The sequence below is a fragment of the Gossypium hirsutum genome, chromosome A13, assembly GCF_007990345.1.
Source record: "Gossypium hirsutum isolate 1008001.06 chromosome A13, Gossypium_hirsutum_v2.1, whole genome shotgun sequence".
NCBI classification, from domain to species: domain Eukaryota; kingdom Viridiplantae; phylum Streptophyta; class Magnoliopsida; order Malvales; family Malvaceae; genus Gossypium; species Gossypium hirsutum.
The window spans coordinates 102,002,739-102,011,343 of record NC_053436.1 but is presented as its reverse complement, the minus strand read 5'-3'; the positions used below and the strand labels follow the sequence as shown (position 1 = coordinate 102,011,343).

The 8,605-nt window shown below is 31.5% G+C and overlaps 2 long non-coding RNA genes across 2 annotated transcripts; one reads left to right on the top strand and one right to left on the bottom strand.

Moving 5' to 3' along the window:
- Window positions 1-1,087: 1,087 nt before the first annotated feature.
- On the bottom strand, window positions 1,088-2,852 carry LOC121212535 (uncharacterized). Its single transcript, XR_005907807.1, has 3 exons — window positions 2,799-2,852; window positions 2,241-2,326; window positions 1,088-1,276 (listed from the first exon to the last, which is right to left on the bottom strand). It is a non-coding gene; the product is annotated as an uncharacterized lncRNA (long non-coding RNA).
- A 4,200-nt stretch (window positions 2,853-7,052) lies between these two features.
- Window positions 7,053-7,989, top strand: LOC107893149 (uncharacterized). The gene is made up of 2 exons (XR_001682744.2): window positions 7,053-7,225; window positions 7,659-7,989. It is a non-coding gene; the product is annotated as an uncharacterized lncRNA (long non-coding RNA).
- Window positions 7,990-8,605: the final 616 nt, after the last annotated feature.

The following is an 8,605-nucleotide window of genomic DNA, read 5'->3' as shown; positions in this document are numbered from 1 at the left end:
CAATAATCGTCGACAACATGGTCAAACGTAATATTAAATCAATTATGAAATAATGCATACACCACCAATTATCATATGCATATTCATGTAATTTATTAAGCCATAATACATATAAATAAAATTACTATCATATGCAACTAAGTTAGAACAATTTTGAAACTTGCATGTTTTGCACTTATGTTCAAATTAGTATATTCATTCGGCACAAACCACACATTATCACACACTCCATTTAAGATATTAATCATTAAAGACTTTAAATATTTATTTTAAATCATTAAATCATATACATTTGGTCTTAGTAATTTAATCATTTTATAAATACACATCACCTAAAAGTCCTCCTATTACCTATGCCAACCAACATGTCTAAGAGCACACACTCAATAATAGAATAATGGTTAGCATTCGAACAACTTACACTTGGGTTTATTTATTGACGTTTGAGATCAAACTTATTTAGCACATTCATGATATCTAAATTTAAGCATGGATCCACAATCTACTAAGTCTGGCCGAATACACTTGTCAACTAAGGAGATTATATTTATCATGACAAGGCACAAATCACATATAAACACACTCAAACATAAATCTTGCATATCATGTGTGAAACAAATTAAGTCAAATTATCATATGCATAAATATTTATATAAACATATGACAAATTACAAGTTAGTCATAACCATCCTATATACCTTTATCTTTTATACGAATTTATAATACATTAGCTTATAATTTTCAACTAACTCATATTTCAATTTATACTTCGAAATAATAAGGCATTGACCACAAATGGACATATAAACAAATCATGAATTTTACTGCCATGTAACAACCAAACTAAATCTACTTATGTTAGGTTAAGACTCAGCCAACATGTATTGCCGAATTACACATATTACATTGAACACATACGCCCATCACATACACATATACCTTATTCTACGTTTACCTTAGCCGAATCATCTATATAATCGACCAAAAATCATTGATCATTTCCATAACATGATACACCTATCATGAACATCATTTCTTCATAGCACATAACACTATTACCAAAACGAACTCAAACCACAACCAAGCATAACCAAAGTAAATCTTAGAAATTAAGCCATTTTCGCATGGCCTTAATACAAAACCAAAGTTCATTATTTCAAAACAAAATCCAGCCTATACATGCCATAATACGAGATTGATTATTTAAATACCATAGTTATAGAGAGTGTGATAGACTTTACTAACGATCCCCGAGCTTGTAACTCGAATCCAAAATCTATAAAACAAAGACAAATGTACACACAATAAGCTATTTAAGCTTAGTAAGTCATAAGCAAACAAACAAACCGATGACATAATCAACTTATTTTAACCAACCGAATTACAATATCCATATCAAGCTTATTCTCAACTTTCAACTTCAATAATAATATACCTGAACACATATATCCATTACCTTAGCCGAATGTTCTCAAGATTAAGTCATCAAATCATTGTTCAATTTTCAAAAGCCAAATTATTAATATAAAACCTAATATACATACCTTTGTATAAATAAGCTTTTAAATCAGGATAAAATTTATATACACATATTAACTAAGTAACCGAATATGCAAGACCATTATATATATATGCAAAAATAAAATCATACCAACAAGGGTCATACTTCTTGCCCATAAGGCCGAATACACATGACATTTTTACACATATATTTTTCATTCATGTTACACATGCTTGTAACTAATATCATAACACTCACTTACCTTGTTGCAAATAAATATTAAACCAATACATACCTGATCACTTAGCTAATTTTACATATTTGTTCCCAACTTATCGATGCCCGATGAACCATTCGGAATTGGGTAGGACACTCGGATAATCGCACATGTATCGTACAATGCCAACGTCCCAGACGTGGACTTACATGTAATCACATATCGATGCCACTGTCCCAGACAGGGTCTTAGTCGTACATATATATCGGAATCACATATCGATGCCATGGTCTTACTCGCACACATATATCGGGATCCTATGTCATGACATATGTATCCTAACTATTCCTAAGGTTCATACGGGGCTTTCGGGCGTCGTAACTCGGTCGAAACGAACTCGAAATGTAATAACCAAGCTTATTCATATTCGGCCATAGTGTATATAATTTCATAAATTTCGTTCCAGCATACATATTTCATATTAAACTACAATTAAACACGTCTATTTGCTTATAAACTTACCTCGGACAATGAAAAACCGGTACGGATCGACTAGTCGATAACTTTCGTTTTCCCCCGATCCAAATCCGATTTCTTTGGTTCTTGATCTAAACATATTCAAATTAAGCTCATTCAAACATATTTTCATTCAATATAGTCCAAAAACACGTAAATGGGAAAATTACGATTTTACCCCTGATATTTACAATTTTTACAATTTAGTCCCTATTACACAAAACACAAAATATGCAAAGTTTCAAAGTACTCATGTTTGGCCGAATCTTACCCATTACCATACAGGTCCATATATTTCATTTATTTCACATTTTAGTCCCTCAAATTATTATTTTTGTAATTTAGTCCTAATTACTCAAAATCATCAAAAACTCCAATACAAAACATGTTAATCTAAAACATATCTTTCATTTTTCATCATCAAACAACAAAAATCACAAGTTATCCACAATGACACAACTCAAAATATTCATCAAAATAAAAAATTAAAGCATGGGTCTTGAAGATTACTAAGCAATGATCTCAAAAACGTAGAAATTATCAAAAACCAAGCTGAACTCTTACCTTGATTGAGCTTGAATGAAGCCGAACCCTAGGTTTCTCTTTTTCTTTTCTTTTGTTTTTTAGTTTCGGTGCAAGAAATAAAAATAACATGAATATGGCTTATTTTTTTATGATATGTTTATGTTATAATAACTTATTTTATTAGTTTACCATATTAACCTTAGTTTAAAACTTAATATTATCATATTTTAATGTCCTTTGCCGTCCACTTATTTTACTAATGGCTTTTTTATCTCATATAGGCTTCCATTTAAAAAGCCAAGTGCACTTTAGCCCCTTTTAGAAATAACCACCTAATTTACATTTTACGCGATTAAATCCTTTATTTAATCAAACACCTAAACAATAAAATTAAATCATGAAAATTTCACACATATAAATTCACACAAAATAAGCATAGAAAATAATTTTAAAATATTTTTCTGACTCGGATTCGTGGTCCCAAAACCACCGTTTCGATTAGGGTCTAAATTGGGCTGTTACAAAATAAATTTAACCACATCATGAGTGACCTTGGCACATGCATGCATATATGAATAGGATTACATCCCCATAATTAATATGAGCCATATCTCATGACCATATACAAAATGAAACATCAAATCATTATAAGCCAACACATTTGGCTAAACCAATATGATATATAACAAAAAGACCAAGTCCCTATACATGACATACTCAAAATGTTGAGACTAACTATACCCAAAAGTTCAATTGATAGTGTGATCGAGTCTCCGACGTCCCTCGATCCCTGAGCTAGTTTGGCGATACTATAAGAAAATGGAAAAGAGAGGGGAGTAAGCATAAAGCTTAGTAAGTTCACATGCAAATAAATAGCAACATAAACATGAATACTATACAATTAACATAACATGATTTACAGATATGTCATCATAGTTACATAGGCATAACTTACTCATTTTCAAAACCAGCGCCCGAATTCACATAGACACATATCACATATTTCATGAGCTCAACACATATAGTTCCTAGTGACATTTCACTCGTATCCTAATCTATTCCTAAGATTCAAACAGGGTTTTCTCAATGTCTCATATTCGTCAAACTCGTTCACAATGTTATTCATACACTCTCATAACAATTAAACATAGAGACTCATACATTAATAAAACATTAAAACATGAAACAACATTTCATTATTTACACATGAACTTACCTCAATACAAAATATGGACAATTAATTCGATTTAGTCCAAAATCTTGTTCTTTCCCTTGTCTAGGTCCGGACTTCGTTTTTCTTGATCTATAATATAAAATTCAGCTCATTTAATCATCACATTATTCAAATCAGTCCAAAAACTATATTTTGAAAAAATTATAGTGTCGAAACCATCCTTCGAAATTTAAAATTTTAATTTTAATGAAAAACGGGGGGATCGACTTTTTGGAAAATAGAAATGTGGAGTCGCCACTGATCTTTTTGTTTTGGTGTGATCGGGTCACCTAAGAATGTGGTTATTTTAATAAAACATTTTCGGTTTACTAAAACACCGGTTATGGTCTACAAAAATTTTAGAAAACGAGCTCGGGAGTCGGTTACGTATGAGGAAGGGTTAGCACCCTCACTACGCCCAAAATTGGTACCAAATCGATTAAATACTGTCTCTAAAATTAATTTTTTTTTTTGAAATGTGGTCCTTTTTTAATAACATTTGAATAACCTGAGTTGATTTTCAAAAATCTTCTTGTTTCGACGTCCGAAAATTTATAATTTGAAAATCACAAAAGGATGCTCAACTATTTAATCCAACGGAACACCGAAACCCAGCACAGTAGGGCACGTTTCCTCGAATTTCCAAACATTGACCATTGCCTTACCTTAGAAAATACGTGTGAAATTCTGAAGAGATATTCGATTATTTAGGAAAAATGAAAAAGCGCAACCCAGCACAATAGGGCTCGATTCTCAAATCGCCAAACATCAAACATCGCCTTCGTTTTGAAAGATTTTTAATAAACATGAGTGAAAACCTAAAGGAATATTCGATTGTTTTGAGCAAACGAGGAATCACAACCCAGCACAATAGGGCATGATTCTCGAATTGTCAAACACCGAATGTTGCCTTCGTTTTAAAGGATTTTTAATAAACATGAGTGAAAACCTAAAGGAATATTCGATTGTTTTGAGCAAACGAGAAATCACAACCCAGCACAATAGGGCATGATTCTCGAATTGTTAAACACCAAGTATTGCCTTCGTTTTAAAGGATTTTTAGAAGACACGAGTGAAATTCTAAAGGGACCTTCGATTACTTTGAGCAAACGAGAAATTGCAACCCAACACGTTAGGGCACGATTCCACGAATTACCAAGTATCGAATATCGCCTTCGTTTTGAAGAATTTTTGAAAGGTATGAGTGAAATTTTGAAGAGATATTCGATTGTTTTGAGCAAACACGAAATTGCAACCCAACACGTTAGGGCACTATTCCCGAGTTGCCAAATATCGAATCTCGTCTTCGTTTTAAAGAATTTTTAAATGGATACTTATAAAACTAGCTTAAAACGTATTAATGCATTTTTTTGAAATGAAATGAAATTAATCATAAAATTTGGATTTTATAAAACCACATTTCGAAAATCAGATGGAAAAATGATGAATGGGGTAATATGTACATACGAGATACAATGCTTAACGAATGAGAATATTAATCAACTAGCAGAACAAACAATTAAATGGAATTAATCTAAGTTATAACCTAATTTCAATCGCGTGTGAATAATAGTTGACATATCAACAGGATGAATACCATGCGATGGTAACGTATATACTACAATATAGAACAACCAACAAAATACATGCAAAACAAAATAGAATTTAAAAGTCAAAGTGGTATAAGATTAATAAACTCATGCTATATAAGTTGACAAGTTTGGATAAAAACTGGGAATATATATATATATATAACACTATTGAAATAGATATTAAAAATGAAAGTTGAATTAAATTGTATGTAAAATAATTTAAACACAAATTCATTTAAAAGTTAACAGAATATATGATAATAAAAAATATATGATACAAAAAATACATGACAAAACATAATGCCCCAAAATAGATTTATAAGGAATGTACATATAATTTTATAAAAAGAATGAGATTAATGATAATGTACATATAATTTCAAGTTGGTCTAAAAACCATACATCCTTATATCAAAACATTTAACTAATAGGCCATATAAAACACAAAAACAACATAATATAAAGAAACATTCAAAAAAGATAATTTCATAATTAAAAAGTTTCTGAAATTATTTCATATATACATAAAGAAAATATTTGATAAATCACAAAGTAAAAGGTGTTTTAAAATAAAAAAATCTATTAAAGTAATAATTGTATTAATATACATATATAAATTTAAAAGTGGGTACATACAAATTTATATAGAAATGATAGTGTGCATAAGGCTAAATTAATTTTATTATAAATTAAACAATAGATTTAAAAAACATGCTTATGAGTGAAAATATATATATATGTGGAATGTATATGTATATAAATAAAATCTAATTAAAATAGATTTAGGAATATATATCAAATACGTGTACTAATATAAATGAGTATAAAAATAATGTAAACTTTATGCAAAACATATGTACAAAACATGTTAAAATAACAAAAAACATATATACCAAAATACATGGATTGAGTCGAAAATCATTATATACATGCAAATACATTAACTTTGTTATAACAATATGTATATGTATAATAATATAAAAGAAATAAATATTTAAAGAGTGCGAAATATGATAATAATATTATAACAAAAACGAATCTACAAGAATGAAGAAGTATTTATCAAGAATAATTAAAATGCACAAATAAAATAAAATAAAAAGAGGTATAAGATAAAAGGCCTCGATTAAAATTAAACTAAAATACATGGGGTAATTAAAAAATAAAATAGTAATGATAATAGGACCAACATCCAACGCGCAAAAACACCTAGGGACTAAAGCTGGTAATATACCAGATCCCAAAACGTTGCGTTTAGGGGCGGGTTAGATTGCAAACGGATGTAAGTTACAAGGCCAAATTAAAAACAAACAAGACAAAAACATGGGCTGATTTAAATATGGCGCGAAAGAGGAGGGGCCTGCTACCTAAATAACCCAATTTAGGCGCACAAGGGTGTAGTCGGGTCTCCAATCGGGTGGACGCGCGGACCCCTCCCTTTCTGACACGGCACCGTTTCAAATTAGGTCATTTAAGACCATTTTTTCTCTGCTTCTTCCCCAAAACACAGCCCCACTTGTAGCCGAAAAACACAGCCTGGGAACTAAGTTTCTAGGGTTTCTTTTTAGCAGCCGAATCACCATTATTTTGGTGACCATCTGCATGCAAAAAGCACCCGCTTCCCCCGTTGAAGACACTTGAACAAGTTTTAAAAGGATTTAGTAAGTATCTTTCTCCTCTCCTTCTTTGTTTGAATGAAATACTCGAATCTCACATTATTTTTAAAAGAAAAAAAAATAGAAACAGATTTGTAAAGTAAATACTGCTACTTGACCTCTCGCCATTATATCCGCATAGCAGAAATATTTATGGCTTTCATCGGCTTTAAGTTGTATATAATAACAATGAGTAAACTAAGAAGAAAATAAAATAAAAAAATCGAAAGAGAAAAAAAGAAAAGTATGAAATCACCTCTGCTCTTTGCATTCAATATGTGTATCTTCCTAACCTTACAACCGATTCACAGCTTGGCTTTTATAGCTGAAGAGAAAAAAGAAAAAGGAAAATAAATTCCAAATAAAATTTCCGTTCCCTTCTATTTGCTGTTCTACCATTTTTTGTTTGTATTTGCCGTTGTGTTTGTCCTTCTTGTAGGTACGGGATGCGTTGGCATCGTACGGAGACTGTGCTGGCGTACGAGGGCTATTGACGTGGTTGCTGGAGGCGTTGTACGACGCCTGGAGGTTGCGAGGGCTGCCGCGGCTCAAGGGGAAAGCTGCTAGGGTTTCTCGGTTTAGACATTGGGCTTATTGGGCCTATTTTTGGGTCATGGTTAATGGGCCATTGTATTTGGTTTTGGGTCTAAACAATGGGTTTGGGCTATTGTAATATTAGGTTTAGGTTTTAAATTTGGGTCATGTAATTTGGACTGTGGAATATTGTAATGATTTGAACTGTAAATGGACATTAGATGGGCTGTTAATTATTTTTGTTTTTTCTTGGTTTATTCTTGTGGTCTGGGCCCGGGCAGAATTTGTGCCTTATATATAGTTTTGCCCCTAAACTTTCACATTTTTACAAATTAACCCCTAAGCTTGTAAAATGAAATGTGTCCATTTTCTTTGTCACCCAAGCCTAGCCGAACTTAACACATGCGCATATCAGCCCACATTTCCCATTAAAACACATCTTACTACTCATTATAGACCTTTTACAAAAAGGTCCTTTTTAGGTGTTTTCATCAAAAATCACTTAACAAAAAGTGCTTATCACATATCAAAATTTCATATTCCTCCATTAAACATCAAAGTACATGCATGTCACACATGGGTAAGTTTTTGAACATGAACCCTAGCTCAAAATAATGGTAGAAATAGCTAGCTCAAAATAATGGTAGAAATAGCTAGACCGGTTGATGACAACTTCAAAATGTAAAGAACATTAAAAAGGGGGATAGATGCACTTACTATTAAGCTTGAAAGTTGAAGAAACCCTAGCTATGGTGAGCATGGAAATTTTGGCCAAGGTAGATGAAGATGGACAAGATCTTTTACTTATTTTCCCTTTTAATTCTTTTATTAACCAAATGACCAAAATGCCCT